The sequence below is a fragment of the Lampris incognitus genome, chromosome 7 (assembly GCF_029633865.1).
Source record: "Lampris incognitus isolate fLamInc1 chromosome 7, fLamInc1.hap2, whole genome shotgun sequence".
Lineage (NCBI taxonomy): Eukaryota > Metazoa > Chordata > Actinopteri > Lampriformes > Lampridae > Lampris > Lampris incognitus.
In genome coordinates this window covers 36428437-36439242 of record NC_079217.1, presented here as the reverse complement: position 1 = coordinate 36439242, position 10806 = coordinate 36428437, and the positions used below count along the sequence as shown (strand labels likewise).

Here is a 10806-nt window from a genome sequence, read left to right as displayed (position 1 = left end):
ATGCTAAGATTTTCACTAGGGTTGACGAAGAAGGACAGGATTAAGAATGACTATATTAGAGGGACCGCTCAAGTTGGACAGTTTGGACACAAAGCAAGAGAGGCAAGACTGAGATGGCTTGGACATGTGTGGATGAGAGATGCTGGGTATATTGGGAGAAGGATGCTGAATATGGAGCTGCCAGGGAAGAGGAAAAGAGGAAGGCCAAAGAGGAGGTTTATGGATGTGGTGAGAGAAGACATGCAGGTGGCTGGTGTGACAGAGGAAGATGCAGGAGACAGGAGGAGGTGGAAGCAGATGATCCACTGTGGCGACCCCAAGTGGGAACAGCCGAACGTAGTAGTAGTAGATAGTCTAGTCAGTTAAGGCAAAATGGCTGCAAAAAGTCATTCACATTTGAGCCTATGTTTTTCTGTTAATTTAGAGTCCAATAAAGAAAAAAATGGAAGGAGCCCAAAATTTTAGGTGGGGGAAGTCTCTGAAATGGCCACGCCCACTTTTTAGGCCTGGAAATCAGTATCTCGGCTCCTGAATGTTGCAGAGAGCTGATCATGGGCTCAAAAGAAGCAGAAGCACCACATTTATATAAGCATTATGAACAAACATATACCCCAAAACCTTTACTTTTTCAGATATTTTAAGAAAACTAATTTTTACTGGTCACGTTTCACGTATCAGCTCCTGAAGGTTGTAAAAAGCTATATTTGACATGAATCTCATTCGCTGCCTATGTTATAAAGCATGAAGCACAATACATACACGAATCATGAGTTTAGAAAATATCTTAGTTGTCTGTGGTTCTTCTTATCACTTGGGATGTAATGCCGCCTCTGACCACAATTACAAATTGGCGCTGTTTGTTTATCAAGTGGTTGATTCTACAGGAAAGGAAGCAGAAGTGCACATGTTTCAGTAAAGCTAGTTTACTGTAAACATTTGCCAAAATATGACATGCATGCCTCATCTGGCCTTCATATCAGTGAGTTAATTTGTTCCTGACCTCGTGGATGGATGGTAAGGAACAGTGTTGTTTTATTTTTGTATGTTTACCTTGTAAAACATTATTTTCACCTTAGCTCATATGTGTAGGCCTAACTAGCCTTGCAAGCATGACTTGCTCGATACACTCGACAGCACAGTTGCACAGTTGTAGTATTTGGCTAAGGCATTACCTACTTTTGGACAGTTGGTGTTTGTGTGTCTGCTTGCTCTACACATGTTGGTTAATTTTGGGCATTTTTAGTTGGCTGGTATGAAAGGGTGAAAGTATTTGTAGTAACAACACTTTTATTGTGCTATATTTGGACACACTTTTATTGGACTATATTTTGTATCTATGCAGAAGAATAAATAACATTGTTTATTGCATGCTATTTTTGTGGGAGGGTGGATGTATTGTGCCATACCAGTGAAACATCACTCTGTTACAAACTTGTGTACAGAAAAATCAAGTTTAAATTAGTTCTGATTTTCCATGATCAGATGATCCCCCATCCTAACTATGGAACTAGGGAACAAGACCCTGTGCATTGTCTGCAAGGTTAGTTTTCACGTGTGTGCTTCAGTAGTATAATGTTTATGACATCAATGAGTCCAACACTGTTAGTTTTCATGCGTATTCCTTCAGTAATGTAATGTTTATGACAGCAATGAGTCCAAAATTTCATTTCTAAATTCATGACAGGAATCTGGTGGAAGGGACATAACTGCTGTCACAGCTCCTAAGCTGCTTCACCAAGTAAAACTGTTTGAGGAATCCGGACTGATCACCAATGATGCGGATATCAATCTTTCACAGAGACTGTCAGCTGTCAATGCAGAAACTTTACAGGATGGATATAAAATCCACAAGAGTTGCTATGATCGCTATAATAACAGCCATTTCAATTGTGCGAAGGATCGTAAACGGAAAAGAGAACTGGACCTTGCAGATCACCAGACTATTGGGGCAAACACACGAGCAAAGGCTGGGCCTAGTCTTGCGTTTGGAGCCGAACTTTGCTTCTATTGTGAAGAGCCAGCCAGCTCAGTTCATGAGGTTGAACTCATCCATTCCCTTCCCAGATGTCATAAGTAAAGACTCCAGTTTTGTCTTTACAGTCGGCAAAACTCAGCATGACCAGTTTGTGCAGGAGCGAATTGTATTAAGTAAGAAGGATGTCAATGCAACCATCTCACGAAATGCCCTGAAACTCCCAAGTTCATGTGCAAAAGTCCAACTCGCTAGCCCTGCAATCAAGCCACCCAAAGGAACCTTTGCAAAGCTGAAGGAGGCCTGCAGATCAAGAGAAGAAGAGACAAGGAAGTTATTTGGTGGTGAATTCACAGGTGAAACTAATTGATATAAAGTCAGTTATTCAAATATTTTAGATGTTACTTAAGTCTTACCAGATTTTTAATACAGTGATATTCATTGATTCAATTTCACATTCAAGTTAATTGATTTGACAGTAAGCCCAAGAGTTACACTTAGCTTAACTATTCATTTCAATTTCAGGTTTACCCGACGCCTTGTCAACAAAGGATGGAGATATTTATCATAGCCAAAAGTCTCAAATTCTTAAGGACATCGGTGTACAAGTTCAATCTACATCCTCAGAAGGACTTGTGATAGATTTGTCTGTGCAAGTACGAATCATGGCAAAGTCTCTCACCAAAGGCATGACATTCCAAGACTTTGTAATCAAAGTGTTGAACAGCATTGCCAGATCGGTCATGAGAAGAAAGCCAATCGTATTGACATTGTGGCTGACCTCTACCAGAATATGAGTATCAAGACTGCGACTAGGAAGAACCGGGGATCAGCAGGTAGTTCACAGATGGCTTTCAGTGAGAATGACACCATGCCAGAATCTAAGCAATTCTTTGAAGCTTTTCTGTCTAATGTAGACAACAAAGTAGCCCTGAATCTAATGTTCGCCAGGATTGCTAAGGCACAAGCGTGGAACTGGGACAAGGAGTTCAGCATCACCTACGGCAGAAAGGTGCTTGCAAACTTCGGCGAAAGCTTCGAGATCCAGCTTTATGACAGCATAGATATGCTTGAGGAGGCTGACAACCGCATCGTTTGCCATGTGATGCACATGCTAAACAAGGGGATCAAGTCAGTTACAGTTAGAACAGTCGACTCCGATGTGGTAGTCATCCTACTAGGGTTCACTACACAGTTCCTATCAGTATGTAATGACTTGCAACTTATAGTTGACTTTGCAGTTCCTGGCAAACGCCAATTCTACTCAATCACAGAAGCACACAAGAAGCTTGGTGGAGATGTGGCCGATGCCATGCCTGTGTTCCATTCTTTTAGTGGCTGTGATTCTGTGAGCGCCTTCTTTGGCCACTCAAAGACTGCTCAATACAAAGCCTGGATAAACCACAGTAAGTCCACAGAACTCACTGCTGCTTTGAGAGGACTAAGTTGCTGCCCTAGTATCGAGACAGTTAAGGAAAGCATGGAAGTTATTGAGCCCTGGGTAATGAGCTGGTACAACAAGACTGGACTGTACAACTGTGTCAGTATAGATGAGCTCAGATTCCAGCTGTTCAAGCACTCAGTTAATGATGAGCTGAGAGACCTACCCCCAAGTCAGGATGCGCTTCTACAGCATCTGTTGAGAGCTACATTCCAGGCAGGATGGCTGTGGGGAAACAGCCTGCTACAACTCCCTTGTCCCCCTGTCATTGAATGGGGTTGGACTACCGAAGGAGAGGAACTCTTCGTCAAGTGGAGCACAGTTTCCACAAGAGATACATTGTCTCAAGTAACAGGGGTGTGTAGTTGCAGATCTAATAAGTGTACCTCATGTTCTTGTGCTGGCAGAGGGATGAAATGTCTCATTTATTGCAAGTGCCTCAGCAAGTGTTTGAATCCAGTCTGATGGGATGTGTGAGGTTAAAATAAAGATTTTTTTGGACCTCACATGGTTTGCTTTGTTTCTTTGGTGGTTACTGGGTTCCTCCTCTTATAACAAAGAGTCAACTTGAATACTAGCACTCCATGAGTAGATGTAACACTTTTACTCAAACAAACTGTATAGCCTTCTTGCACAGATTTGGCTAAAGTTGATTGCATGCTGCTGATCAATTCAATGGAAAAAAGAACATGTTCATGAATAGCTCAAAACGTGAAGGTTTTAGGGCATACAGTATATTTGTTCAGAGCACTAATATAAATAGTTATTTCCACATCTTTTGAGCCCAATATCAACTCGGGGCAACCTCCGAGAGCTGAGCCTGAGATATAGTCCCAGGGCTAAAAAGTGGGCGTGGCCATGTATGTGACCAGTGAAAATTAGTTTTTTGTAAATACCTGAAAAAGTAAAGGTTTTGGGGTATATGTTTGTTCATAATGCTTATATAAATGTGGTGCTTCTGCTTCTTTTGAGCCCATGATCAGCTCTCTGCGACATTCAGGAGCCGAGATACTGATTTCCAGGCCTAAAAAGTGGGCGTGGCCATTTCAGAGACTTCCCCCACCTAAAATTTTGGGCTCCTTGCATTTTTTTCTTTATTGGACCCTAAATTAACAGAAAAACATTGGCTCAAATGTGAATGACTTTTTGCAGCCTTGACCCCATATTTGCCCTTAACTGACCAGACTAAGATTAAGCGACAGAGTCAACTGCACCTCGAGTGTGAAAGATTGCATTTACCCACCTGTCTCTTATGCCAGATGTGCCTGCATAGGTTTAGCTTTCCAATCGGTATAATCATGACCAAGGTTGCATTTGAAATGTGGTATTGCATCAGGCTTCATAATGGTGTAGTAGGTTAGTCATCACCATTGGGGGCTGAAAAATCCTAGCAGCACCCCTGTATTATGCGCCACTGTTGGTGGTTTGTATGCACTCAGGTTACCCCTGAGTACAGTCCAGGTTCCAGACTCAATATAATCATGACTGAGAGTCTTATCAGTGAACTCTTGGTCTCATCCTGCTGATGAGAATGCTCCCAAACCTTCTTCTGAAAGTAATGCACCATTCTGACATTCTGCTTGCATCTCTGACAGCCATGAGTACAATTGCCCATGTTGTATCCCCCCCCCCTCTCTCCCTCTCTCTCTCTCTTTCTCTCCAAAACATATTCCTCTTTTATGGACTCTCTAAAAGGCCATAGGATCAGATTTCGTCTCTCTTGAAGAAGATCTGGTTTTCTTTTTTTTTCTAATTTGTGTAACAAGGGCAAGTCCTGGCTGTATTATTGGCTTTGTTTTATTTTATTTAATTGTTATATAATTTGTGTATAAACAACATCCATTGCACGTTGTCCGTCTTAGGAGAGATATCCCTCCTCTGTTGCTCTCCCTGAGGTTTCTTCCTATTTTTTCTCCTTGTTAAAGGGGTTTTTGGGGAGTTATTCCTCATCCGATGTGAGGGTCTAAGGACAGGATGTTGTGTTGCTGCAAACCCCCCTGAGGCGAATTTATGTTTATGTTGGGCTACTTTAGTTTATAGTTGAAATTATAAAGAGATGATTATGTCTGAGTATCAGCTGTTGCACTGTAATGTATTCTGAATAAATTTACCTTTTAAAATCAATAAATCAATCTCTCCCCCCCCCCTCTCTCTGGACTGCCTAACGAATTTAGGATGTGGATCCTCTTTGTATTGTGTCCTGTTTTCCCTTGGTCACAGTACTACCCTCCTGGAGAATTAAGCTATTGCTTGTGTTGTTCCTTTTCATAATTATGTTTGCATCATTTGTTTTGGCTATGACTAATTTGCATCACTCTCAGCACTTCTCTCTCTTCTTCTTCCTCCCTCTGTATGAATGTTGTGTCAGAGTCTACTTTGTGTGAACGTAAAGTCTGTTTTTCTACTCCAGGGCTCCACTGAGCCGAACTGGTTTTGCTGACTCTTGACTAGACCCAGATTCACTCCATGCTTTGCATTCTCTCCTTACAAATTGAATAACCCGATATCTAAATTTGCATTGCTATAGTCTACGTACTGTGTATATTCAACATTAACTCGCTTTGCTCTCTGTGTAATCACTGGTTGTACATTATAAATCTGTTTCTCTTGTCTACTCTGTGCTTTTGACACCTATTGCACACCTGTCCATCCTGGAAGTGTGATCCCTCCTCTGTTGCTCCTCCTGAGGTGTCTCCCTTTTTTTTTCCTCGATAAAGTTTTTATTGGGGAGTATTTCCTCACCTGAGTTGAGGATCTGGGGATGGGGGGTGTGATATATTGCACTGACTGTGAAGCCCTTCAGGACTACATTGTGATTTTGAGTTAGATACATATAAACTCAACTTGACAGTAGCCAGTGTCTGCAGATGCCATACAGAGAAGATTGTCCTACTGTACACAGTAGTTTGTAAGATTTAGAATACGTGTCCATTTCCAATCACATTCGTTTAGCTTTTTGCTTCTAGCTAGAAATTGTGATTTGCTTAATCAAAGGATTAATTTCCCTAATAAAATAAATCTATGCAAAAGTAACATTGTTAAGGAAATCATATACAACATTGTGGTACAGGGAAATCCCTTGGTAGCTGTACAATCAATCAGATGTTATATTAGTATATAAAAGGCTGGTGAGAATTGTTGGAGTGCAGCTCAGCTGTATCCATTTCATTAGCCTACCCTTTTTAATGTAATAACATCTAAAATTGTAATGATGAAAGCCACTTTGTTCAACATTGTATTCTTACAATGAATTGTATTGTTACACTGAAAGTTGTTCTCTGCATGTAACCCATCCTATTGTATAGCAGCAGCGGACAGCGGCAGCACTCAGGGACCAACTCCAGTTCCTCTTTCCATTGCCTTACTCGGGACACAGACAGGAGTATTAACCCTAACATGCATGTGTTTTTGATGGTGGGAGGAAACCGGTGCACCCGGAGGAAACCCACACAGACACGGGGAGAACATGCAAACCACACAGAAAGGACCTGGGATGGCTTGGGGTTCGAACCCAGGACCTTCTTGCTGTGAGGCAACAGTGCTAACCACTGGGCCACCGTGCCGTGCACTTATTCCCCTCTAGCATTATTTATTATTACTATTCGGTCTCTTAACATACAAGTACAGACTTTCCACTTACTTGTTGTAGACTCTGCTATTTTTGTTGGACAGTACTCTTAAGCACAAGTTTTTTGATAGGGTGAGAATTGCTTAGAAGGCTAGAATAAAAGATGTTTTATTACTAATGTACGTATCATGGTTTCGAGTGTGTTATCCTTACCCCAAATTGTCATTAAGCAGTACTAATTGCAGAAAAAAAACGAAAAAAAAAAAAACATTTCCTCTTGACTCAGACTTAAAAATCAATTGAACACAACAGAGGTATCACAGGACAGCCATCATACCAGAATATCAGACTAGCAAAATGAAACTCATGTTGTGTGCGTGTGTGTGTGTATATGTATGTACATTTATTAAACAATTTGTAATGCCTTTTTCATGGGTTTTTGAAAATTTTTAAACAAAATTCTCCATTTTTCAATGCTTGAAACCATTAGAAATATCTGTATCTCACTTATCTTTATCTGCATCCCTCACTCTTACTGTTGTGCAGAATAATATTTTCAAAATGAAAATATCCTCTTCACATTAACAAAAACTGGTAGACATGTTATTGCAAAAAATTATGCTTTAAAATAATGAGGCAGTGCAGCTGGACTGAGCATTAGTAATGAGGTAGAGAAGGCCAGAGGTGCCACACTGGGACACTAAAACAAAGCTGGGGCCAACTAGTCTCGCTCAATATCATGTATATATTGAGAATAAGAAAAATATGAAAATACACATCAATGTTAACGCAATCTGAGAAAACTAATTGGGTTAAGACGACAATGGGGAGTGCATCACCTGTGGTCTGTATTTACAATTCTAGATAACGTGGTTCTTCTGTCTTCTTCACTGACATACTGAACCAGAAGTTTATGGAGATGGCAAAACACCCCTGGGGCAGTACTCATGAAGTACTTTATCTTAGCACTGACAGGACTCCTAAATGGTACTAAACATTCCCGGCCAAAACGTCCTTCGGAAAATCAATTTAACAAGTTGCAGAGACCAACTTTTATCATGGAATTGGATGAAGCCTTAAGAGTAGAGGCTGGGGTTGACCTTGTTGCCATGGATGATGTTATGTTTCATGAACGCACTTACTTACTATGCCAACAACAATTGCTTGACAGGGACACAGACCAGTCTGTGTTGGTGAATTTATCATGACAAAACTCTTGGTTCAAATCGGAGGGGTTCCCGAAATACTTGTTAAGGGAGGTCCAACGCAGCCCTTACAGAAGACCGACAATGCAATGGCAGGAAGTACATATCACATTGCCATATTCAAATAAACAATTTACTTTTTAAGAAAATGTAATTTAATGAATAAACTGATTACATACTACTACCACTACTACTACCACTACTACTACTACTACTACTACTACTACTGTCGGCTGCTCCCGTTGGGGGTCGCTACTTACTTTATTGAGTAGGATATAGATATATTTTAAGGCAATTAACGCTGACTCTTACACATCTGGCATCTCCTAAAATAATTCAATAGACTATGTAGATATTAAAATGCAGTCTTTATTAATGATCCACACGCTCAGCTGCAAAAACACCATTTCTAAAACTATCAGCCCCACATCCTCATGTCCATGTAAATAGTCTTGTATTCTGTTGAGTATCAGTCTTTCTATTGTCCTAATTATGTCTGCATCCTTTCTATGGTTATGATCATTATGGTTTCATCCTATGGATTATCAATGACAATTGTGCTACACAGCCGGAGCTGGGCAGCAATATCAGATTGATCTACACCCAGGAAGAGGTACTGCTTCTCTGGTCTTCCATTTTATACAATATCGAAGCATCCACTGTAATCCGTGTGGACATCTGTCCCAAGAAAAGGGGTAGGCAAAGTGGGGTGCACATCAGGCTGATGAAGCAAACTGTCATACATACCTCTCTCCCCTCCATCACCCTGTCAAATGAATGATCACCCCAGAACAAACTGGGATATTCTTCACACCAAATTCCTGGGGGACTGGACATTCAGGGAGGCCTGTACCATCACCTTAACTGCGACTTGGCTCAATGAGACAGTAACTGATGCTGGGGTTAGCCTCAATGACTATGCAATCTTCAGGGTAGACAGAATGAGCGACAGACAGCATCCAGGCCAGGGTGCTTACAGACTGCACCATGGATTTCTCTTCAGTACTTCATTCCCTCTTATGGGAGTCCTATAGGACTGCCTCAGTACCAACCTCCTGGAAAATGTCAACCATAATACCGGTCCTCAAGAAACCATACCACTTAGAACTGAGCCACTTCCAGCTGTTTGCACTCATACATAATGATTAATTGCCTGGAAAAGCTGGTGCTGAACATCATCCTCCCAACCATCCGACCACAGCTGGACTCTAACCAGTTTGCCTATAAGGCCAAACGGGGGACTGTGTAAGCTGTGGCATACCTCCCACACTACGTCCTCCAACACCTCAAGTCACCAGGCATCTTCAGCTTAACCCTCTTCATTGACGACAGCGCCACCTTCAATACCATGTAGCATCATCACATGATCAGAAAACTCCAGCAGCTCAACTTCTCAGCACTCCTCATCCACTGGGTACACAACTTTCTCAGCAACAGACCACAAACAGAGTGGGCTCTGTAACATCTTCCATCATCATCACCAACACTGGAGCTCCAAAAGGCTCTGTGCTGAGCCCTTTCCTGTATAACCTCTACACCAATAACCTGCATTAGCCCCTCACCATCACCACATACTTAAAAATACTCAGATGATGCTGCCATACTCACACTCCTCAATGATAACAACTCTGTGGCAGCTCATCAACACTCCATTTTCCACTTCACACAATGGTGCACAGATAACTATATACAACTTGTAAGACTCTGGAAACGGGTTATAAAGCAAACTGGGCTAAATAATCTAAAATACACTCACCGGCCACTTTATTAGGCACACCTGTCCAACTGCTCGTTAACGCAAATTTCTAATCAGCCAATCACATGGCAGCAACTCAATGCATTTAGGCATGTAGACATGGTCAAGACGATCTGCTGCAGTTCAAACCGAGCATCAGAATGGGGAAGAAAGGTGATTTAAGTGACTTTGAATGTGGCATGGTTGTTGGTGCCAGACGGGCTGGTCTGAGTATTTCAGAAACTGCTGATCTACTGGGATTTTCACGCACAACCATCTCTAGGGTTTACAGAGAATGGTCCGAAAAAGAGAAAATATCCAGTGAGCGGCAGTTCTGTGGGCGAAAATGCCTTGTTGATGCCAGAGGTCAGAGGAGAATGGCCAGACTGGTTCGAGCTGATAGAAAGGCAACAATAATTCAAATAACCACTCATTACAACTGAGGTATGCAGAAGAGCATCTCTGAACGCACAACACGTCGAACCTTGAGGCCGATGGGCTACAGCAGCAGAAGACCACACCGGGTGCCACTCCTGTCAGCTAAGAACAGGAAGGCTGAGGCTACAATTCGCACAGGCTCACCAAAATTGGACAATAGAAGATTGGAAAAACGTTGCCTGGTCTGATGAGTCTCGATTTCTGCTGCGACATTCGGATGGTAGGGTCAGAATTTGGCGTCAACAACATGAAAGCATGGATCCATCCTGCCTTGTATCAACGGTTCAGGCTGCTGGTGGTGGTGTAATGGTGTGGGGGATATTTTCTTGGCACACTTTGGGCCCCTTAGTACCAATTGAGCATCGTGTCAATGCCACAGCCTACCTGAGTGTTGTTGCTGACCATGTCCATCCCTTTATGACCACAGTGTTCCCATCTTCTGATGGC

The 10806-nt window shown here is 41.9% G+C and overlaps 1 long non-coding RNA gene across 1 annotated transcript; it reads left to right on the top strand.

Moving 5' to 3' along the window:
- The first annotated feature begins 881 nt into the window (after positions 1-881).
- On the top strand, positions 882-1970 carry LOC130115156 (uncharacterized). Its single transcript, XR_008810479.1, has 3 exons — positions 882-1014; positions 1483-1540; positions 1685-1970. It is a non-coding gene; the product is annotated as an uncharacterized LOC130115156 (long non-coding RNA).
- The last annotated feature ends 8836 nt before the right edge of the window (positions 1971-10806 follow it).